Below are 25,217 nucleotides of genomic sequence, written 5' to 3' on the forward strand. Positions count from 1 at the left end.
GTTGATGAGCAGTGAAAAGTTTTCAAAGACATTTTAGGAAGTGCTCAGCAAAGGCATATTCCAGTGAAAAGGAAGAACTGTAAGAAAAGGCGGCGGACAAAAGATAGGGAATTCTACACCAGTTAGTTTATTCTCTGTAGTTGGAAATATGCTTGGGTCTATTATCAAGGAAGAAATAGCAGGGAATCGCGATAGAAATTGTCCCATTGGGCAGACAGAGCATGGATTCATAAAGGGCAGGTCATGCTTGACAAATCGTTTCGAATTCTATGAAGACATTTCGAGCAAGGTGGACAATGGGGACCTAGTGGATGCGGTGTACCTGGATTTCCAAAAGGCCTTCAACAAGGTGCCACGCAGGTGGCTGTTGCATTATATAAGGGCGCATGGGATAGAGTATTAGCATGGATAGAAGATTGGTTGGCTAACAGGAAGCCAAGAGTGGGGATAAATAAGCCTTATTCTGGCTGGCAATCAGTAACTAGTAGTGTACCTCTAGAATCAGTGTTGGGACTGCAATTATTTAGAATTGATACAGATGATTTGGAGTTGGGGACCACATGTAGGGTATCAAAGTTTGCATATGAGACTAAGATGAGTAGCAGGACAAAGTGTCCGGAGGACTGGGAAACTTTGCTGAGGAACAGAGATACATTGAGTGAGTGGACAATGGTTTGGCAAGTGGAATATTATGTTCATAAATGTAAAGTCATACTCTTTGGTTGGAGTAACATTAAGATTAGATTAGATTAGATTACAGTGTGGAAACAGGCCCTTCGGCCCAACAAGTCCACACCGACCTGCCGAAGCGAAACCCACCCATACCCCTACATTTACCCCTTACCTAACACTACGGGCAATTTAGCATGGCCAATTCACCTGACCTGCACATCTTTGGAGTGTGGGAGGAAACCGGAGCACCCGGAGGAAACCCACACAGACACGGGGAGAACGTGCAAACTCCACACAGTCAGTCGCCTGAGGCGGGAATTGAACCCGGGTCTCTGGCGCTGTGAGGCAGCAGTGCTAACCACTGTGCCACCGTGCCGCCAATAAAAAAGTAATAAAAAAGATTATTACTTGAATTTTAAAAAGTTGCATTATTTGCTATGCAGAGGCACCTGAACATCCTTCTGCAGGAGGGTTGGTCACCAGGTACAACAATCAGTTCAGAAGGCAAATTGAATTTTGTCCTTCATTGCGGAAGGGATTGTGTTTAAAAGCAGAGGTTAATGTTCTAGCTATAGTGGGTGCTGGTGAGGCCACACCTGGAGTACTGCATGCAGTTTTTATCTCCTTACGTGCTCAAGGATGTACTGGCACTAGAGCGGGGTGCAGAGGAGGTTAACAAGGTTGATTCCGGAGGTGAGGGGTTTGGCTTAACAGAGACAAAGTAGATTGGGATTATATTCATTGGAATTCAGAAGAATGGAAAAATAGAAAATAATGAATGGAAAGAATAAAATAGAAGTGGAGAGGATGTTTCCACTGGCAGGTGAAGCTCGGACAAGAGGCTTCACCACAAGGTTGGAGGCAGCAAATTTAAGAGTGAATTCAGAAGGAACGTCTTGACCTCGATGCAGTGCATTGCCCAGGGAAGTAGTTGATGCTAGTTCAATGAACGTTTTTAAAGCTAAGTTAGTTTTTTTTTTAAAAAAGAAATAATTAATTAAGGAATACGGTGAGAACGTGGGTAAATGGCTCTGTGTCCACGAAATGATCAGACATGACCTTATTGAATGGTAGAGCAAGCTCAAAGGGCAGGATGGCCTTCTCCTGTTCCTAGTTCTTTTGTTATGCATTCCTCCCTCACTCGTGACTTGGAGATGCTGGTGTTGGATTAGGATGGACAAAATTAAAATTCACAGAACACCAGGTTATAGTCAACAGGTTAATTTGGAAGCACAACTTTGCTGGTCCTTCATCAGGTGGTTGTGTGATATTTAACTTTGTCCCTCAGCGCGGAATCCCCCTCTTGTAACTGAGAAACAGCAGCAAAAGCCACGAAGCAGTGCGCAAGCTCCAGCCAACAGTTGGTATTGTGGACAATCTCAGAGTACAATGGGATATTGATGAGATGGGCCAATGGGCTGAGGAGTGGCAGATAGGATTTAATTTAGAGAGATTAGGTTAGGATATCTGGTTGGCATGGACAGGTTGGACCGAAGAAGTGATTGATGTCAGCGGCGGACCAATGGAAAGGCAGGGGAAGGAGCTGGAGGACCTGGCGGGGCAGTTAGTCCTCCGACCAATCAGTGAATGAGGGCGGGACTAGACTATACCACGTGATCATCTCGCGGTGGGTGCGGATGTTCGGAATGTGTGTCCGCAGAGTCCTGTCGGTAAGGAAAGAAATAAACTGCAGGAAGCGGGAGGGAAATGGTGTTGGTATGGTCTGAGAGGTTTTACAATCATTTGGTACACATCGGAAAATACAAGTTTGAAACTTACAGTCCCGTTTTTGCAGCAAACGGGAATATGCCTCGTTGAGTAATCGGCCCGAGTGAGCGCCGCCATCTTTATTCGGGGCAATGATTCACTGGACACGTACGCGGCCGCCAGCTTTGTAGGGGGCAAAGTTCAGAGGGGTGTATGTACAGCCTTCCCCGGTAAAAAGAGTCAGAGGGCAGGATTTACATAGAGCACATTCAAACCCAGAGAAATGTATTTTCTTTTCTGGATTTGTTTCGTCATTCATTTAAATGATTTGGATGTGAATAGAGGCCGTATAGTTAGTAAGTTTGCAGGTGACACCAAAATTGGACGTATTGTGGACAATGAAGAAGGTTATCTCAGAGTCCAGTGGGATATTGATCAGATGGGCCAATGGGCTGAGGAGTGGCAGATAGGATTTAATTTAGATAGATTAGGTTAGGATATCTGGTTGGCATAGATTGGACTGAAGAAGTCTGTTTCTGTGCTAGACATCTTTGACTGTGGGTTCATAAAAGTGAACTTTGCTCTGGTTCACCTCTGGGTTCTCTGATGTCCACCTGTTCATTATCTAGCTTCCTCAGTCTCTCATGGGTGTATTTTTGGTCTGTATAATATTTTACTATTACTTTCACAGCTGTTTTGTAAATGAATTGAAAAATGTCGAGCTGGAAAAACACAGCAGGCCAGGCAGCATCCGAGGAGCAGGAGAATCAACGTTTCGGACATAAGCCCTTCTTCAGGAATGTAAATGAATTGTCCACTGCTGCCCGGCTTCTGACCATATGCTGTTCCATTATCAGGTTATTTTTTCCACAATATCTTTGACAGTCAAGAATTCTTTTTTCCAATAAGCGAGTGCATTTTCCTTCAATTTCTGACAGTCAAAGTCGGCACCATTTTCATTCCCTATAATTTATATTGCACTCCCTGAAACATCAACTGCAATATGAGTTCTCCTTCCACAGAAACCAGCGATCAATGCCAAATCCTTGTTGCCTGTGGAGAGGGTGATCTTTGACTTCCTTGTGCTGCTGCAGTTTGTATTGTATAGGTGCTCCCACAACGTGGTTGGGTAGGAGACATTACAGATTATTCACTCAGCGATATCGAAGAGTAGAAGATATCTGTACAAATCATCATGGTTTTAATTTCACAAAAATATTATTGAAAACTTTTGACATAAGGCAAGAGATGGAGAATATTGTGTCCAGTGACCAAAACCATTGCCAAATAAGCAGTTTTTCAAGAATGCCTTAAAGGAAGAAAGTAGATCTTAGAGGGTTAGAGTGGGGATTCCAGACCATGTTCCCTTGGAGTCTATAGAAACAGTCACACAGGTGAACTCAAAAATAAACACATCATTGAGAGTCTGAACTAAAATGAGTTATTGTGATATGAAAGGGTGTGTGGTGCAGGGAGATAGGAATGCTTACAGCCAGGAATTAATTCAAAGGTGCGAAAGTAAATTGTTGTTGCTTATAAATGGGAGTCTTTTGATTGATCAGCAAGTTTTGGTACAAGTGAGCACTTCAGCAGTGGAGTTTTCAATATTCTTGAGATTATCGGGAGGGCGAATGTGGGCTGCTGGCCAGGAGTGGGTTTAGATAATGAAATCTACCGTTAACAAAAAGAATGAATGAGAGTTTCAGCAAATGAGCTGAGATTGTGGTAAGGTCAGGTGATATCACTGAAGTCAAAATAGTGGTCTTGGAGTGGGACTGGGCTGTCATCCTCACCTCATTTAGCTGTCTGTCAGTTTGTGAATCAAGTCTGTAACAAGCTCAGGAGCTGAGTGGCCCCGGCAGAACCCAAACTGGGCATCGCTGAGCAGGTTATTGCTGAGCAGGTGCTTGACAGCACTGTTGATGACACCTTCCATCACTTCACTGCTGAGCGAGTGTGGACTGATGGAGGGGAATTGGCTGAGTTGGTTTTGCCCTGTGTTTTTGTGTTGGAACATCCCTGAGCAATGTTCCACAAAGTCAGTAGGTGCCAGTGCTGGAGCTGTACTTGCCTTGGTGGGCAGCAGGTTCTGGAGCACAGCCAACAGTATTATTGCCAGAATATTGGCAGGGCCCATACCTTTACACTGCTTATCCATTTCTTGATCTGATTTGAAAAGAGTTTTCAACCAAGTCGATTCATATCTGTGATGTCAGGGACCAATGGAGAAGGCTCATCCACTTGGCACTGCTGAAAATCGCTGCTAATGCTGTCCTCTTATCTGTTGTATGAATGTGTGAGACCCCTCCATCAGTAAGGGTGGGGATATCTGTGATGCTTCCTCCAGTGAGTTGTTTAATTGTCCATCACTCTTCTTGACTAGGTGTGGCAGAACTGCAGAACTCTGATCTAATCTATTGGTTATGGGATCACTTAGTTCTATTTGGTGTTGCTTGTGCTGTTTGGCATGCAGGTTTGGTAGCTGCACCAGGTTGGCACCTCATTTTTAGGTATGCCTGGTACTGCTCCTGTCATGCCCTCCTGCATTCACCATTGAACCAGGGTTGATTCCCCTGGCTTGATGTTAATGGTTGAGTGGGGGATATCAGACCATGAGTTTCAGATTGGGCTGGAGTACAGTTCTGCTGCTGTTGTTGGCCCATAGTGAGGTGGAAGTTGCAGAGTCAAAAAGGCTGATTGTGTGGTTGTATTTGCTAGTGCATTGGTAGATGTAATGTGATCCATCCAGTTTCATTCCTTTGTTGAGACTGTGCAGTGATTAATACAATGAGTGACTTGATGGGCCACTGTCGGGTTTCTTTCCCTCAAGGACATTGTCAATGGCAGAAAAACATGCCCAATGGTTCCATGGCAAACATTAGATTCTTCATTCCAGTTATTTTTTTCTTGACTTCAGAGCCACCCTCTACCGATTTGGGATTCAAACCTGAACTTCAGTTGTATATTTTAATATTCTTGATAAATGATAAATACGACAGGTTTCTTCACTTATTTTTAGAATCACTATCACAGGTTATGTTTATTGTTTTGGAAATAAAAAAAATGCCCATTATCCTGTCTCCTCCATCCTCCCCTCCAACAACAAGAGTGAGGAGCACATGGAGTTTCTCTGTCAATAACATTGAGACAATCCGATCAGCTGCCTCTGCTTCTTTCCGCCCTCTTCACTAGCCCACCGAGCCAAACTGCCTCACAAGGGTGCTCCTCATTTTAGTCCTAAACTTGCATTTCCTAGAGTCTCTTGTCAAGCCTTATTAGAGGTCATCTTGACCATTTACCCTAGTGTAGCCAAATCATGGACATTTGAAATCTCTCTCTCATCCTCCTGCTTGTCACCGCCTTCCCCGCCTTGCAATTCACAGATATTGTTCCATGATCTGTCTGTCTGTCTTTTCTGGTTATGTCCTTCTCTCCCGTTCTGCTAAAACCTAATGTTTGACCTCACCATCATTGGAAAATCCTGCTCCATCTCCACTCTCCCTTTCCTTTCTGAATTTATTGTATTTGGTGTCCCTCCAGGATCTATCTTTGGTCCGTCCTGTTTCTCACCTACATACTGCCAGGAGGTAACATCGCCCAAAAGCACTGAGTTAGGTTTCACATGTACACTGACAATGTCCAGCTCTCCCTCCCCATCATCCGTCTCCATTACTCCACTGTTACTCAGTTATCAAACTGCTTACCACGCTTCGATTAGCTGCAATTCACTCCAATGAAACACTGTAATTGTTAAACCCATTGCCTTCAGTTGCTATTCCAAATTCATTTCCCTTACTGCTGTGTCCCTCCCTCTCACTGGGAAGTGTCTGAGGCATAACTACATTCTTCACAATATTGCTTTCATATCTGACCCCAAGGTGACCTTCTGATCAGACATCTACACAATCACAAACACCAGGAATTCCAATCTCTAAAACGTTGCTTGTCTCCTTCTCACCCCAGCTCCATCGCGACTGAAACCCTAACCTCTGTCGGTGTTGCCTTTAACTTGACAAATGTGAAACAGAACCCTTGATTCCGCGACTGACCCAGAATCTGGTTCAAGACTCACCCGTAATGGGACACATCCTCTCCACATTTACCCTGTCAAACCTCGACAGAATCCTGTATGTTTCAAAGAGATCACCTCTCATTCTTCCAAAGTCCAGTGAGTAGATTCCCAACTTATTCAGCCTTTGCTTACAGGATAATCCCTTCGAAACAGGGATCATCCCAATGGATCTTCTCTGAAATGCCTCCAATAAACTGCTCTATTTCAGAAACTAAAGCGACCAAATCTGTTCATGTTACTCCAGATGTGGTCTCACTCGCCATTTGTTTAGTTGTCCTAAGGTATATACTCCAAACTCTTATATGGCAAACTCTTTGAAATAAGGGACAGCATTCCATTCCCCTACCTGATTCAATGTTATAACTGTGTGCTAGCTTTCTGTGTTTCCTGCTCATTTTCCCCCAGTCTCTTTGTGTTGCAGCTTTCTACAGTTTATCCCAAGTTATACTCTATTTGCCAACTTTTTGCCCACGTTTCCTGTGAATATCTCTCTGTAAGTTGTTTATAATCCTTTTGGAACTTTCCTGTTATACCTTTTCTCGGAGATTTGCCCCCTCATTATTCGAAACATGTACTGTGAGCACTGGGCAGTGGGAAGCATGCGTAGTTGCTATCTTTCAGGGATACTCTGTTTCATGACTGGGAGGAGCTTGCTGCCCAATGGTCAGAATGGAGACATCTTGCCCATCAAGCTGCATGAGCCTTCCACACCCCATGTCTTATTGAGGAGGCACAGCGGCAGAACGGAAGGAAAGAAAAGGAAGCAAATCCTGCTCTCCATATCTCACTGAATCTTGGGACATTCTGTCCTATGTTCAATCACATGAAGTCCCAAGGTGGAAACTCAAAGAAACCCACACAGATTTGCCCTTGAAGTGCCTGCTAACCTCCACCAGGGGTAATGCGTACAGTCATCCTGGGCCAGGAGGAGGGGATTGTATGAGTTTCAAACTTGAACTGACAGTGACGGATTTTATAAACTTGTATTACAGGCAGATATTCAGGTGGTAATCTCAGTCATTGTAATGCCAAACTCTTGACAGAATTACTCCATTCATCAGGACCTGGATATTCATATTGTGTGAGAGTATTGTGTTCCAGATCAATGCCATTTGCTGCATAAAAATTCTCCTTTGAATCAAACCATCCTCTCAATAGATCTTCCCAAATCTTCAACATGTGTCCTGTAATCCTTGTATAATGAGCTAATGGGTGTAAGGATTATTATTATTATAACGTGTAACGTTTGTAAACCGCTTTGTCACAGCTCCCCAAATTTCCTTTGCTACAAGGAGAACAATCTCAGTTTTTCCAAACCGCGAAATACCCAATGTCTGTTTGCTCTCTATAAGGTACACATCAGGGTTATGTTGGAACATTCTCCACTTGCCTGCATCAGTGCACCGCCCCCCCCCCCCCCCCCCCCGCCAACAATATTAAAGAAAGTGAACATCCTCAGGATAAAGCACTGTGTCTGAGTGGTTTCCCATCCAGCACTTTCAGCATTCCCTCTCCCCACCCTCGAGGCACAGTGGCATCACTGTGTAAAAGATCAAGTCAGCATTGTCCTACCCGACCATAGGACTGCTCTCTCATTCGGGAGAGATGTCTGGTAGTGGTTAACCTGAATATTACTACAGCACAAGCAAGGGGAGAGGTTGAAAAGGAGAGTCCATTAATTGTGGATGGTTATTCTTGATGTGTATTAGCAACACACATGTCACGTGAACAATTAATGTTAAAAAAGCCCCACAAATTCTGCAACTAAAATCCCCCATTCCTTGAACCATCCTGGTAAATATCCTGTGCCCCCCTCTCAGGGACCCTGCCATCCTGCACAATGTGTGGGCGATCTGTGGTTCGCACAGACCCAGCTGCTCTGAACCCTGTGGGTGACAGCACAGAGCAACAGTTGCACTAAACCTCACTGTCTGGAAGAGAGTGAGAGACAGAAATCCCGATGGCATTTAAAATCTATTTAGGAACACACTTGCAAGGCCAAGGCTGACAGGTCTATGGGCTCTGTGCTGGAAAATGGGATTAAAATAGTTAGCTGGGAGATTTCTTTACAGCATAAACCCAATGGACCACAAAACCATTTTCTGTCATGTAGACCACAGACACGTAATATAGGAATATGACAAGCCACAATAGAAACCAGGTCAGAGAAGGTGATATTAGAATAGATGATACGTGATTGATTAAGGTTTTTTGGAGGAAAATGTGACAGAGGTTAAGCGGGACATTGTGGAGCTCTGGGTGCAGGAATCTGAAATAAAAATGGGTTATCCTGAAGGCTGGAATTAAAGAAAGGCACATCACAGAGATTTGTGAGGGTGGACATGATTAAAGATAGGGTGTTGAGACTGGAGGGGATTAGAGATTGGAGGATGTTGCAGAGATTGAGATGTTTTTGATGCAGAGATAGTGATAGTTCTGAAGCTAGAGAGGAATTATAGAGATAAGGATGAGTTGTTAGCTTTCCCAACACTACCTCTTTACTGATAAATGATTGTTTCTCTGTCCTCATCTGTCATTGCCTCCATAGGCCTGTGACAATGAGAGTACACAGACAGTATGTTCCTGTTAAGGTCAAGGCTGGGAGGCGTCGAGAATGCTGCGTGACCTGCGAAATTGAGGCTCTGGTCAAGAAAATGAAGGAAGGATATGGCAGGTACAGACCACTGTGTTTGTGTGAATCCCTAGAAGACTATAAGGGCAGTAGGAGTATACTCGCGGGAAACCAGGAGGCAAAAAAGGGGACATGAGATAGCTTTGGGAAATAGGTTTAAGGAGAATCCAAAGAGATTCTACAAATACACTAAAGACAAAAGAATAACTAGGCAGAGAATAGCGACCCTCAAAGATCAACAAGACTGTCTATGGAACAGCAGGAGGTGGGAGAGATTCTATAAGTATTTCATGTCAGTTTTTACTGAAAGGGGGTATGGAATTTAGAGAAGTTGGAGAAATAAATAGTGATAACTTGGCAAGTGTACATATTACAGAGGAGGAGGTACTGGATGTCTTAAAATGCATAAAGGTGGATAAATCCCTGGAATCTGATCAGGTGTATCCCAGAACTTTGTGGGTAATTAGGGAAGCTTTTGCTGGGCCCCTCGCTGCGATATTAGTATCATTGATCGCCACTGGTGAGGTGCTGGAAGACTGGTGCCATTATTTGAGAAAGGTGGTAAGGAAAAGCTAGGGAACTATGGACCAGTGAGCGTGAAGTCAGTGGCAGAGAAGTTGTTGGAAGGGATTCTCAGGGACAGTATTTACATGTCATTGGAAAAGCAAGAAATGATTAGGGAGAGTCAGCATGGCTTTGTGCATTGAAATCATTAACTTGGACTTGAGAAAGACACAAGGTTTCACATAACACACTGGTTAGCAGGTTCAACGCCATAGAATTCTGGCGGAACTAGCTGTTTGGATACGGAATTGGCTGGAAGGTCAAAGAGTCATAGATGGACAGCACAGAAACAGAGACCCGTCGGTCCAACCAGTACATGCTAATCAGATATCCCAACGCAATCTAGTCCTACCTGTCAGCACCCGGCCCATATCCTTCCTATTCATATACACATGAAGATGCCTTTTAAACGTTGCAATCGTAATGGCCTCCATCACTTCCTCTGGCTGCTCATTCCATACACGTACCACTCTTTGTGTGAAAACATTGCCTCTCAAGTCTCTTTAAAGTCTTTCCCGTCATACCGTAAACCTATGCCCTCTAGTGCTGGGATCCTCCACGCCAGGGAAAATACTTTGTCTATTTATCCTATCCATACACCTCATGTTTTTATATACATAGATAATATCACCTCTCAGCCTCCGACGCTGCAGGGAAAACAGCCCCAGTCTATTCAACCTCTATTCAACCCCCAGCCGAGCTCAAATCCTCCAACCCTGGCAACGTTCTTGTAAATCTTTTCTGAACCCTTTCAAGTTTCACAACATCCTTCCAATAGGAGCGAGACCAGATTTATATGCAACGTTCCAAAAGTGGCCTAACCAATGTCCTATACAGTTGCAACATGATCTCATAACTCCTGTACTAAATACTTTGTCCGATAAAGGAAAGCATACCAAATGCCGCCTTCACTATCCTATCTACTGCACTCCAAGGTCTCTTTGTTCAGTAACACTCCTCAAGACCTTACCATTAAGTGCATAAGTCCTGCTAAGATTTGCGTTCCCAAAATGCCACTCCTTAGCCCATTCACCCATCTGATCAAGATCCCATTGTACTCTGAGGTAATCTTTTTCACTGTCCACTACACCTCCAGTTTTGGTGTCATCTCACTAACTATACCTCCTATGTTCACGTCCAAGTCATTGATATAAATGACGAAAGGTAGTGGATCCAGCAGTGATCATTGTAACACTCCACTAGTCACAGGCCTCCAGTCTGAAAAGCAACCCTCCATCACCACCCTCTGTCTTTAGCCTTTGAGCCAGTTCTGTATCCAAATGGTTAGTTCTCCCTGTATGCCATGAGCTCTAACTTTGCTGAGCAGTCAGTGTCATAGTGGAGGGTGCTCTTTGGACTGGAAGCCTGTGATGAGCAATGTGCTGTCAGGCTGGGTGCTGGGTCCACTGCTTTTTGCCATTTAGGTAAATGATTTCTATGTGAATATAGAAGCTATGGTGAGTAGGTTTACAATAGACACCAAAATTTGAATTGCAATGGACAGCAAAGTTACCTGAGAGTACAATGAGACTCCGATCAAATGGGCTGAGGAGTGGCAGATGAAATTTAATTTAGATATATGTGAGGTTCTGCATTTTGGAAAAGCAAATTAGGGTGGGACTTATACACGTAATGGGAATGTCCTGGGGAGTGTTGCTGAACAAAGACACCTTGGAGTGCAGTTTCATAGTTCCTTGAAAGTGGAATCATAGATAGGCACGATAGTGGAGAAAGTGTTTGGTGTACTTGTCTTTATTGGTCTGTGCATTGAGTACAGGAGTTGTGATTACATTTTCCGGCTGTACAGGACATTCATTCAGCCACTTCTGGAATTCTGCTTTCAGTCCTGGTCTCCCCGCTATTGGAATGATATTGTGAAACTTGAAAGGATTCAGAAAAGATGCAAAGATGTTGCCAGGGTTGAGGGATTGAGCTATAGTGAGAGGCTGAATAGACTGTGGCTGTTTTCACTGGAGGATCGGATGCTGAGAGGTGACCATAGAAGTTGATAAAATCGTTAGGGGCATGGATAGGATAAACAGCCAGGGTCTTATTCATGTTTAGGTGAGTCCAAAACTAGAAAGCACAGGCGTGAGGGAAAAGATTGAAAAGGATTATTAGGTGCAAAGTTTCAAGCTGAACGTGGTGTGTGTATGGAACACGCTGCCAGAGAAAGTGTGGAGGCTGGTACAGTTACAACATTTAAAAGGCATCTTACTGGTTATGTGATTGGGAAAGGTTTAGAAGGCTATGGGCCAAGTGCTGGCATATGGGACCAGATTAATTTAGGATATCTGGTCGGCATGGACAAGTTGGACTGAAGGGTCTGTTTCTGTGCTGTACATCTCTATGGCTATAATAAATTAAAATTAAGATAGGTTTCTCTTTTATGGAGAGTTAGCAGAAGGCCAGACAATTCTCCTTGGAGCTGAGAAGGTTAAGCAGTGATTTCGACCAGGAGTTGATATGTTTCCAGGGTATTTCATTTACAGAGAGACAGAGTGAGAAATTTTTAACGTCACAATTTTTAGTAACTATTTTCAGGTAACTGGCAAATAATGCAAAGAAAAATGTGAAGATTAGTTTACTGACTAAGTTCTGAGCATCTGGGATAGTTTGAAAGACAGCTGGATGCAGATTCAGTCGTTATTGTCAAAACAAATTTGAAATTTAACTTTTTTTAAGGAAGGATTTGGAGGGCTATGTCCAAATGGGAGGTGAGTTTGGACTGACTGGCAACATCTCCAGAGGGAGAGACTACAGCCCCAATGGGAGTAATATCCCCCAGCCCCTGTGCTCTGTGATACTGACCCATTCACTGTGAATGATGAAGCTCATCACAGGGCAGAGCTGTAGAGATGTACAGCATGAAAATACACCCTTTGGTTAAACTGGTCAATGCTGACCAGATATCCCAACCTAATCTAGACCCATTTGCCAACACTTGGCACATATCACTCTGCACCCTTCCCATTCATATACCCATCCTGATGCCAAATGGTATAATTGTACCAACATCCTTCACTTCCTGACAGAATATTCCATACACGCACCAACCTCAATGGGAAAACAAAATGCCCCTCAGATCCATTTTAAATTCTTCCCCTCTCATCTTAAACCTATGCCCTCTCATTCTGGACTCCCCCACCCCAGGGAAACGATCTTGTCTATTTATCCTACCCATGCCCCTCATGATTTTATAAACCTCCATGAGGTCACTCCTCAGCCTTTCATGCACCTGGGAGGATCCCACCACTCAGGTCACAATGGGGCCTGGCTGATTGACACATTTTCAGACCAATAGGAGAGTTGGCGTGGTCCTCCAGCCAATGGGAGTGAATGAGGGGTGGGTCCAGCAGGCCAACAAATGACCATCATCTTTGCAGGCACAGTGTCACGGTGAGGGAGGACCCAGTGAGTGTGAAGGGAGTGGGAGAGACAGCAGATACTGGGAGAGAGATGGAGTTAGTGTGGACTGGGAGGGTTGATAAACACTGTTTCAGTCTGCTGGACCTGAATTAGATACTCCGGGTAAATTAGAACCAAAAGAACTGCGGATGCTGTAAATCACACACAACAAGCAGAAGGTACTGGAAAAGCTCAGCAGATCTGGCAGCATCTGTGAAGAGAAATCGGTTTGCATTTTCGATCCAGTGACACTTCCTCAGGAACTGATGTTACTGAGAAAAAAATGTCGGTTTTTATGCAGAAGGTAGGGATTAAGGAGTAGATGATAGGTGGGGATAGAGTCCAAAGAGAGAGATAAGTGCAGTTGGACAAAGGAGTGGATAACGATCTGCCGGGGGGTGGGGGTGAATAGCTGTATATGGGGACTGTTAGTGGCTAACCATAGGTAATGTGTAATGGTAGGCTACATAATAACAAGGCCTGGTATGTGGGGTAGGGGGCAAAGACACTAGGACGTGGGGGAGTTCAGGACCTAAAATTATTAAATTTGATGTTGAAGCCAGAGGATTGCAGGGTTTACGAGTGGGAGATGAGGTGTTGTTCTTCCAGCTTATGTTAAAGTGTGGCGCTGGAAAAGCACAGCAGGTCAGGCAGCATCCAAGGAGCAGAAGAATTGACGTATTGGGCATGTCAGCACTTCATCAGAAATGTGGGTGGTGGGATACGGCTGAGAGATAAATAGGGAGGGGTGTTTGGGGTTGGGGGAAGGGAGCTAGGGAGGCAAAAGGTTTTTTTAGATGGGAGGAAGTGGTGAGAGGGTGGAATGGATAATTGGAAAGGAAGATGGACAGGTGAGACTGTTCAAAAGGGTTGTGCCGAGTTGGAGGGTTGAATCTGAGATAAGGTGGGGGAGGGGAGATACGGAAACCTTGATGCCGTGTGGTTGAAAGTTCCCAAGATATTCTTCCTCCAGGTGTCGGGTGGCTCAGATTTTGTGGTGGAGGACTTGCATGTCCTTGGCGGTGGGGGGTGGGGGCGCGGGGGGCAGGTAGCTGAAGTGGTCGGCCACAGGGCGATGGGGTTCGTTGGTGAATGTGTCCCAGAAATATTCCCTGAAATATTCCACAATTTGGCGTCCTGAGAGGAAAGGACACAATAGGTGAGGTGTTTGGGTGGGCAGGGAAATCTATGCCTGGATGTGGGAGGATCCTGTGGTGCCTTGGATGGAGGTGAGGGGAAGGTGTGGGCACAGGTTTTCCACCTCTTGCAGTGACAAGCGAAGGTGCCTGGAGTGGAGGATGGGTTGGTGGGGAGCGTGATCGAACGTGGAAGTCACAGAGGATATGGTCTCTGTGGAATGCTGAAAGGGGTGGGGAGGGAAATATATCTCAGGTGGTTGGATCTGATGGTGGAAATAGCAGAGGATGATGAGTTGTATCTGGGTGGAAAGTGAGTATGGTGGGATTCCATCTTTGTTGCATTTGGAGGGGTGGGGTTCAAGGGCAGTGGTGTGGGAAGTGGAGGAGATGCACTGGAGGGCATTGTTGACCGCATGTGAGGGAAAATTTCAGTCCTTGAAATAGGAGACCATTTGGTATGTTCTGAAGTGTTCTTCCAGCTTGTATCAAGCTTCATTGGAACACTGCAGTAAGCATGAGACAGAGATGTTGGACAGGGAACAGTCTTGTGTATTAAAGAGCAGGCAACTGGAAGCTCAGGGTCTTTTTTGCGGCACAATGTAGATCATCAGCCACCATTTCCACCACCGCCACTGAGATGCTAGAAGGTTCCTGTCCCCTCCATTAACAGCTTTCCAACTTCCCAGTCCTTTGTCTTTCCAAATGTTCCTGTGTCTCTTTGGACTCTGTCCCCACCTATTAGTTACTCTTTAACCCCTATCTCCTGCAGTCCAAAGATGTGTAGGTCAAGTGAATTAGCCCAGCTAAATTTCCTGTAGTGTTCAGGGATGTGCATTAGTCTGGGTAATTGGACAGTAATAGGATAGGGGAATGGGTTTGGGTGGGATTAACTTCGGAGGGTTGGTGTGGAATTGTTGGGCCGAAAATCTTGGTCCCACGTTTGCAGCAAAGGGGAAGATGGCTTGGGCCTCAGGCAGTGAGAGGACCTGGGTTATGGCTGCCATCTTTACTTGGGGCAAGGTACCGCAAGGAGCATGCACGTGTCCCCGTCCTGGGTGGGGGCGGGGTGATTTGAAGAGGACCATTTACACATCAAACACATACCAAGAGAAGTGTTTGCCTTCACTATTCATCTTGCACTGACTGTGAGCTTTGTTTTGTGAATTCATTTTGTAGGATATTAATTGAGAATAATTGAGACTGGGATCTCAAACAGGTTTCTACAGTCAGCGGAGTCATCAGGATCTGAATATCATTGGCATTAAACTGTGGAAGGAGAAGGGTTTGTCTGTTCTGTCTGTGGGAAAATATCTTCAATATTTTTGTCAAGCCAAAAGCAGAAAGATGTTCAAGTCCATGGCTGGGTCACCCTTTGGGTATGTGTTCAATTCTTGGCCCTGCAGCTGTGGAAGGAGGCATTGGCCTGAGAGAGAGCACAGATTTATCCAAATTACACCTCGTCTCTTTGCAGGAACTGTCAGATTTAGTCTCGATCATCCACTTTATAATATTAATCTGTAAACTCCCTACTTTCAATTCTCTGCAAATTTCTCATTGAAATTCCTTGTGGACTCAAATTCCAGCACCATTTCAGATGGAATGTTCCAGATTCTGACAACTGTTTGTTCATTCAGAAACTGCTGAAGTCCATTTTGACTCTGGGGTTACAAAGGGCTGAATTGAAAGATGAGGTGCTGGTCCTGAGCTCCCATTGAGATGCATTGGAACAGTACAGGAGGCTGGGGCAGTGTAGGTGTGAGCAGACAATGAAAATGACAGGGCTGCACTGTGAGGGCTGCTTGGCTCAATGAGAGTGTTTTGGAGTTGGGTGTAACTAGTGAGGTGAGACAGGGAGAAGGTGAAGCAGAAACTCAGTTTTAGTTCAGGCCTTTCAGAAATTCACAGTCCCAATGGGAATAGCCAATTTGTCAGTGACACCTGTGGAGTATTTAAGTTTTTAAAGTATGACATATCAGCTTAAGTAAAGATGGTTTCTTTGTTATTATAATGGACATGTTTGAAGTGAAGGAAGGTTGCTCACTCATTTAAATTCTCGTAATGGGAGTAACTAGATGAATGTAGAGAGACATTGTGCCAGGAGCCCTCAGACCCATGGTGTGCTCCTCTTGCACAATGTGGGTAATAAGGGCCGCTTCCAGTGTCCCAGACGGCTATGTGTGCAGGAAGGGTTCCCATCTGCAGCTACTGGGAAACTGCTTTTCAGAGCTGGAGCTGAGAGTGGACTTACTGTGGAGCATCTGCAATACTGAGAATGTTATGCACAGCACGTTTAGTGAGTTAGTCACACTGCAGGTGAGGGGTACACAGGCAGAAAGGGAATGGGTGAACATCAGATCTAGTAAAAGACTCAGGAAGCGAGTACAGGAGTCCCCCGTTGTTATCCCCTTCTCATACAGATACTGTATACCGCTTGGGATTCTATAAGGGTGGGAATGGGTGGGGTGGCTTCTCCGGAATTCAGCAACAGCCAGTTTCATGACACCACAGAGAGCTCTGCTGATCAGAACAAGAGGACTGAGAGTGGCAGGGCTGTAGTGACAGGGGATTCAAAAATCAGGGGTACAGCCAGGCACTTCTGTGCCCACAGACTTGAATCCAGGATGGTATGTAATCTCCCTGGTGCCAAGATCCATGATATCATGGAGTCGCTGCAGGACATTCTTGAGCTGGAGGGTAAACAGCCCGTGGTCGTGTAACACACAGATATCAACGACATCGCTAAACAGAGGGATGAGGGCCTGAAAGCTGGACATAGGGAGAGCAGAGATGCATTAAAATGTAGCTCCTGAAATGTAATAATGTCAGACTTACTCCCAGTGCCATGTGCTAATGAGAGCAGGAATGAGAAGGTAGATCAGCTGGATGTGTGGCTGGGGAAATGGTGTACCAGAGAAGGGTTTTGATTCTTCAGGCACTGGGACTGTTTCTGGGTTAGGTGGGACCTATACCAGCCTGACCGGTTACCCCTGGGCAGAGCTGAGACAAATCTTGTGGGTGGTTTTGCCAGTTCTATTGGTGAGTTTGCAACTAGTCTGGCTGGGGGATGGGAATTAAAGTGTCGGCTTAGATGGGTCAGATTCAGGTCAGGGAATGGGAGGTAGAATATTAGTGATGTAGTCAGCAGCTCAGAAAGCCAAAGAAAAGGAGGATTAAACGAGGATTGAGTCCCTCTTCAGCCATCAGTCCTGCCATCTCAGAAATGTGAGTCAAGAAAATATGGAGCTGTATACATGTCTATGACTCTAGGTGCTTCAGCAAAATGGTGGAAATCTACAATAAGAACATAAATTGCTGGACATCCTAAGCAAGTCTGTCAGCATCTGAAATGGTGACAGATGCAGGAAACATTGCAGCCTTGAAGAAGTGTTAAGATGATCACACCAAGCACTACAATATCGGTTACACGCTGAGTGCCAGAACGTGGGACTAGAATAAATAGGCGCTTGATGACCAGCATGAATACGATGGGGCTGGAAAGTTGATGTTTCGGGTCAGGACTATTCATCCGGACTGACAAACTGTCCTGACCCAAAACATCAACTTTCCTGCCCCTCTGATGCTGCCTGACCTGCTGCACTTCCCCAGATCAACTCTGACTCCCAGCATCTGCAGCCCTTAACTATCTACACATCCCAGGACTCAGGCTGGTGACCCTCCTTTACTCTCTCTCAATAACCAGGATAACTTTACTTGTGAAAGGGGAACAAAGGTGTACACAGTACCCCAGGTGTGGTCTCACAAAGGCCCTTCCAGAAAGGAATCCTTGCTCCTGTACTCGAATCCTCTCACTCGGAAGGTCACACATCATTTACATTCTCTACTGCTTCCCACTCCTGCCTGCTTCCGAAAAGAGGGAATCTCAGAGAAACACCGAATAAAATGGGGTCAGAGTCTCTGGTCTAAAACTGTTGAACACAATGCCCCCATCTTCTCCATATTGGTCATCAAGCGCACGTTCCTGGTGTAATCATCTAAACACTTCTTTCAGGCTGCAATGTTTCCTACATCTGTCACCATTTCAGATGCTGCCAGACCTGCTGAGGATCTCCAGCACTTTGTTTTCTCTGTTGTAGAGTACTGAAAGGGGGAATTTGCAGTTGAGAAATTCAAATTGAATTTCATGTTCAATTTTGATAGTTACTGGATCCGTGCCGATCTGGATATCATTGGCCTTTTCATCTGGAACGAAAGGTGTGCATTCTGCCCGTGAACGAATATTTCAAATGTCAGTGTGGCTGGAAAAAGTACTGAGACAGCAAAGTCCGTGTTAGTGTGATGACTGTAGAGAGAGATTTCATTTGGTTTTTGAAAGTTTAAAAAATCATGGCACATTTCCCAGGAACAGTTCAGCCACAGATTGGTTTTGTATGAGGACAATTAACCATGAAACCAAGAAGACAAAAGGATTCCTGCATCATGGAAAAAGCTTTGAAAATGGGATTGTTGTCATGGAGTGAATTATCGATCATGGATCGTAATCCATTGGTGTTGTCACGTCGGTTCCAGCGCCGTGGGGAAACACGGGAAATGTGATGGATGCAGTGTAGGTTTCAGTTATTCAACTGGAAAGGTGCAGAAGAAATTTACAAGAATGATGCCAGGTCTCAGGGGTCTGAGTTATAGGGAGAGGTTGGACAAGCGAGGACTTTTTTGTTTAGAGCAGAGGAAACCGAGGGGGAATATATTAAAGAAGTGTATAAGGTCACGAGAGGCCTGGGTAAGGTGAATGCACTCAGTGTTTTTCACAGGGAAGTAAGGATTGGAGGGTATCAGTTTAAGGTTAGAGGAGAAAGAATAAAAGCGAACCGGAGGGGCAACTGTTCTACACAGAGGGTGGAATGTGTACAGACTGAGCTGCCAGTGGAAGTGGTTGAGGCGGGTCTGTTAACAACATGTAAAAGGCATTTGGACAAATACATGGATAGGAAAGTTTCAGAAGCAGATGAGCCAAGTGCAGGGAAATGGGGTTAGCATGGATGGACATTCTGATCGGCTTGGGCCAAAGGGCCTGTCTCTGCTGTAGGATTCTATGACTAAGTGCATTTGCTATTTCTCCCCCTAACTCTGTTGGTATCCTGGGATGTATTCTATCAGGGAAAAGAGACTTGTCTACCTTTAGCTCCAATACCTTGCCCAGCTCTAACTCTTTCATGATAATGGTTATCTTGGTCCTCACCTTCCTCAGTCTCCTTATCAATTACTGGCATGTTCTTCGTATCCTCAACTGTGAAGACTGACTGCTGTGACCTCATATTCCTGAAACCTGCTGGGTAGGAATAACTGGGCACAGAACTTTGAGAGGTCTTTTTTGAGTCTTTATTGATGAGACATGGTAGTTACCTGGATATTTTACGTGCAAAACACCTCCAGGCAGCATCAGGTAACTCCCCGCCTGTCCGATGTACACCTCCCATTTTTCTACCTTTGTGGTTTGTGACTTTGAATAGAGTCTATCTCTAAGGATTATCTCCATGGCAACAGCAGTTAGAAAGTCTAGTCCAGTTCAGCACTTTGTGGTTAAACCACACACCCCTCCCCCCACGCCCCTTTGGCTCCCTCAAGTGCCTGACAGGCGCTTCAGTTTCAGTGGGGCTGTCTATCAGGATTCTGATGTGGAGGAGCCGGGGTTGGGGTGGGATGGACAAAGTTAAAAACCACACAACACCAGGTTATAGTCCACCTTGTATTTGGAAATACAAGTTTTTGGAGTGTGCTGTGATTTTTAACTTGATCAGGATTGTCCCTATGGTAACAGTTAAGTTCTTCAAAAGTTACAGTGACCATATGTTCCCCACACAATATGTTCCCCTCCAGCAGTGTAAACTGCTATTCTGTCCCTGGAGATAGCTACTCATTACATTTTATCCCTAATCCCATCAAGCTTTCTGTTAATCTTTGAAGTTGTTCTAATCTCCCAGTTTCTCCTTGGTCTTTACCAATTTTTATGCCTTCAATTTCAATTTGATAGACTCCATTATTTCCTTAGACACCAACGGCAGATTACTCCTTTTCCTACAGTCCTCCCTTTTCACTGATATATGTTTTTACTGAGCACTTTGAAAAATTGCTTTGATATTCCTCCACTGTCCATCAACTGTCCCACCCTAAAGTCTTTGCTTCCAGTCTGCATTAGCCAACTCCTGCCTCATCCTATTGTCGTCTCCTTTGTTTAAGCACAGGATCTTGGGATTGGATTTAATCTTACCGTTTTCCATCTGTGTTCTAAATTCAACCAGACTTCTCAAGTCTTTTATCAGATTACGTGGGGAGGCGGTGTTTTGGGTTTCATTGTCAGAGACCTTGGCTTTGTAGTAAAGTACAGGATAGATATTCACAACAGAGTATTCTGGACGGTGTGAATGTCCCACACAGTCGAAAACCATAAATCACTGTGTCCCCTCAGTGTAAAATTGCAAAATCATTATCTCCTACTCGATTCCTCACTATCTAAGTTTGGAATGCTAATCCATCTGAGTATCCTGCATTTTCTGAAGGTGGTGATTTTTGGATTCAGCTTTCCAATTATTACCGTAAGAAGATAAGCACTGGGCACAGGAGAGTCAATGCAGCCCTTCGAACCATCTCCACCATTTAATACGGTAATGATTGAGCTCACCTTGCTCTCAGCTGGATTTTCCCGCCTGCGCTCTCTCACCCTTCAACGCATTGCAAATTAAACATCTGTATCTTTTCATTAAGTTTGTTCATTGCCCAGGCATCCACTACATTTTGAATAGGGAATTCCACAGATTCAGAACACATTGAGATAGGTACATTCTTCTTCATGAGAATAGAATAGAGTCCCTATAGTGCAGAAACAGGGTATTCATCCATCGAGTCCACGCCAACCCTATAGTGAGCATCCCATTCAGACCCATCCATTCCCTGTAACCCTGCATTTCCTGTTGTTAATTGTCTAACTGGCACATGCGTGGACCCTGTAGGCAATTTAGCATGGCCAATCCATCAAACTTGCACATCTTTGGACTGTGGAAAGAAACCGGAACACCCAGAAGAAACCCACGCAAACATAGGGAGAATGTGTAAACTCCACACAGTTGCCTAAGGCTGGAATCAAACCCGGGTCTCTGACGCGGTGAGGCAGCAGTGCTAGCCACTGAGCCACCTCTCTTAAAATTTGCTGCCCCTTATTAACCTCCCCACCCCGCAATTGGCTGAATGTATATTCCTTACATCAGAAATCGAGTTTTCTCAGCAGATGTCTCAGTAAACATAGAACATAGAACATAGAAGAATACAGCGCAGTACAGGCCCTTTGGCCCTCGATGTTGCGCCGATCCAAGCCCACCTAACCTATACTAACCCACTATCCTCCATATACCTATCCAATGCCCGCTTAAATGCCCAGAAAGAGGGAGAGTCCACCACTGCTACTGGCAGGGCATTCCATGAACTTACGACTCGCTGAGTGAAGAACCTACCCCTAACTTCAGTCCTATATCTACCCCCCCTTAATTTAAAGCTATGCCCCCTTGTAATACCCGACTCCATACGCGGGAAAAGGTTCACACTGTCAACCCTATCTAACCCCCTAATCATCTTGTACACCTCAATCAAGTCACCCCTAAACCTTCTTTTCTCTAATGAAAACAGCCCCAAGTGTCTCAGTCTTTCCTCATACGATCTTCCTTCCATACCAGGCAACATCCTGGTAAACCTCCTCTGCACCCGTTCCAGTGCCTCCACATCCTTCCTATAGTATGGCGACCAAAACTGCACACAATATTCCAGATGCGGCCGCACCAGAGTCTTATACAACTGCATCATGACCTCAGGACTCCGGAACTCAATTCCTCTACCAATAAAAGCCAGTACGCCATATGCCTTCCTCACCGCACTATTTACCTGGGTGGCAACTTTCAGAGATCTGTGTACATGGACACCAAGATCCCTCTGCTCATCCACACTACCAAGTATCCGACCATTAGCCCAGTACCCCATCTTTTTGTTATTCTTCCCAAAGTGAATCACCTCACACTTAGCTACATTGAATTCCATTTGCCACCTTTCTGCCCAGCTCTGCAGCTTCTCTATATCCTGCTGTAACCTTCCACATCCTTCCTCACTGTCAACAACTCCTCCGACTTTCGTATCATCCGCAAACTTGCTCACCCAACCTTCTAACCCCTCTTCCAGGTCATTTATAAAAATAGATTAGATTAGATTACATTACAGTGTGGAAACAGGCCCTTCGGCCCAACAAGCCCACACCGACCCGCCGAAGCGAAACCCACCCATGCCCCTACATTTACCCCTTACCTAGCACTACGGGCAATTTAAAATGGCCAATTCACCTGACCCTGCACATCTTTTGGACTGTGGGAGGAAACCGGAGCACCCGGAGGAAACCCACGCAGACACGGGGAGAACATGCAAACTCCACACAGTCAGTCGCCTGAGGCGGGAATTGAACCCGGGTCTCAGGCGCTGTGAGGCAGCAGTGCTAACCACTGTGCCACCGTGCCGCCCGAGTGACAGCTCACATGTCCTGTGTGTCTGAATGGGGATCGGATACACAACACCCTCCACCCCACACTTTTCATTCACTTTCCAGCAACAGGTCTCCACAGGCTTCATGGGGACCATAACTCCCACAATCCCTGAGGCAGGGATCACACGTGTGCAGGGAAACCTGGTACTGTACATGTACAGAATGTGGATGGGTTTTGGAGCATGTGTTTTGGGTAACCAGCAGAAAGCATTCACACTGTGATTGGGTGGAGAAGGGGCACGTCTGCTTATAGTATTGATCAGTTGGGGGGGGGGGGGTCAAAGTGCCATCACACTCACGTGGAACCAAGTTCCATCCCCAAATTGTTGTAATGCTGGGAATCGACCTCTGAGAAACAAAGAAGGATCTGACCCATTCTCCCAGCCTGAAGGTTCCTCTTCTGTCCAGGATCTGCCACCTCCCTGTCTGTTCCCTTTTGTTTCATTCTGCTGTTACATTGTTGACTTGCAGCAACTGAAGGGAAAGGAAGTGAACCCAGAAAGGGTGCAGAGTCTAACCAGGGAAGGAAAGGGGTGGCATGGATCTGTTTATCAGTAACTCCATGAGAATGGGGAGGGTGTACATTAGGGGACAGCAGAGTCAGAATGGTGGGAGAGAGTAAGTGGGCTGGAGGGTTACAGCTTTGGGGGAACAAAGGGGAAAAATATTCCAGAGAAATTAGAATTATCTGTTCTGAATTTCTAATCTGTACATATTCCTTTATACAGGGTGCGAGATGGTGAAGATTTGCAGACTGGTGATTAAGTTTAACAATATTTGAAGAACCAAAGATAGAGAATCACTGGGCCAAACTCCTGCAACACTCTCCCTCCCAGCATTGTCGGTCTCTCTGCACCAAATGGACTGTGAATGGTACGAGACAGCAGCTCACTACCGTGTTCTCAAGGGTAACTAGAGATGGGGTTTAAATGCTGGCTGAGCCAGTGATGCCCATATCCTGGAAATGGTTTCTATCTCGAGTTGCTGAACCCCGGTTGATGTTACAGCAGGATGATGTGGGATGTTGAGTACATCCTCCAGGAGGCAGCACCATCACATTACCCGTGCCTATACCCACACAGTAACACCGCAACGTCACTGGAACAAAAGGCAGTGAAGCCAAAGGAGGACTTAGATATAGTTCTTCAAGGTAAAGTCATGAAAGGGGATTGGAACACAGCAGAAACAGGAGACTGAGCTGGATGGTCAGCTGCTTCCCATTGAATGGTGGAGCAGGATTGAAAGGCTGAATGGCCTCCTGCTGCTATCTCCCAGGTATGTATGTAGTCATGGAACCCGGGTAGGAAGAAGTGGGCAGGGATTCTCCAGGAGATTGCACCTCCACAACAGTTTTCAGTGAGGGATGGTTTGATGGATTTTATTTAACATTTATCTTTAACACAAGGTTTGTACATTTTGGCTTTAAAATGTTGTAAACGTTTTTTGCACAGCAAATAAAATTAAAGAAAATAAATTGAACTGTGAATATAACAGTTTTAAAGCTTTCAACCTCCTGTAAAACAAAATCCTGTCTAGTCCCGGACACCATCACTTTCCAGTTACTCAAACATCAGGGAAATATTGCCTCCCTGTCTGGGGTTTGATTTAACAGCTTTTCAGTTCTCGTTCAGTGAGCTGTGAAGCGTTCTTTTTCAACATTTCTCTGACCCAGAAATGTGATCACAGCAACCTTCCCACCATCAAAATCATCATTACGCCATTTTGCTTTTGGTTAACATATAATCACCAGCAGTGGAAAAGTGAGGACCGCAGATGCTGGAAAGCAGAGCCTTGATCAGAGTGGTGCTGGAAAAGGGCTTTTGCCAAGACATTGATTTTCTGGCTCCTCGGACCCTGCCTGACCTGCTGTGCTTTTCCAGCACCACTCTAATCTAGACATATAATCACCAGCAGTAAACCATTTGTGTTACCAATTGAATATTTATAAACAAAGCCAATTACGGGACAAGCAAACCATTACAAGTGACAGAATGAGCAGGGACAAAATCAAGGTAGAGTTGTGGGGAGGAGGGCAATGGTGGAGATAAAGCACTGTATCCCCTGAGATGCCTACCTCTATCTGAAGGCATCGAGAGCACTGATGCACACCACATGTTCCTTCTCCAAGGACACCCTGCTGTGTAGCCTTTATCCTCAATCATAGAATAGAATCCCGACAGTGTGGAAGGAGAGTATTGGCCCATCAAACCCCACCGACCATCTGAAGAACATCAGGCCCAGAGCACTCTTACTGTAACACTGCATTTCCCATGGCTGATCTACCTAGTCTGCACAATCCTGGATCCTGTGGTCAATTTAGGACTGATCCACCTGACCTGCACATCTTTGGACTGTGGGAGGAAACCAGAGCAGCTGGAGGGGACCCACACTATCATGGGGAGAATGTGGGAACTCCACACAGGCTGTTGGCCAAGGCTGGACTCCAAGGCTGTGAAGCAGCCGTGCTACAATCACAATTTAAATCAAAAC

General features: G+C 45.2%; 1 long non-coding RNA gene across 1 annotated transcript; it reads left to right on the top strand.

The window, feature by feature from the left end:
- The first annotated feature begins 2,312 nt into the window (after positions 1-2,312).
- On the top strand, positions 2,313-24,228 carry LOC148135622 (uncharacterized). The gene is made up of 3 exons (XR_015755079.1): positions 2,313-2,342; positions 9,000-9,125; positions 23,456-24,228. It is a non-coding gene; the product is annotated as an uncharacterized LOC148135622 (long non-coding RNA).
- Positions 24,229-25,217: the final 989 nt, after the last annotated feature.

The sequence above is a fragment of the Chiloscyllium plagiosum genome, unplaced genomic scaffold (genome assembly GCF_037043375.1).
Source record: "Chiloscyllium plagiosum isolate Xiang-an unplaced genomic scaffold, Cpla_swu_hap1 HiC_scaffold_49, whole genome shotgun sequence".
Lineage (NCBI taxonomy): Eukaryota > Metazoa > Chordata > Chondrichthyes > Orectolobiformes > Hemiscylliidae > Chiloscyllium > Chiloscyllium plagiosum.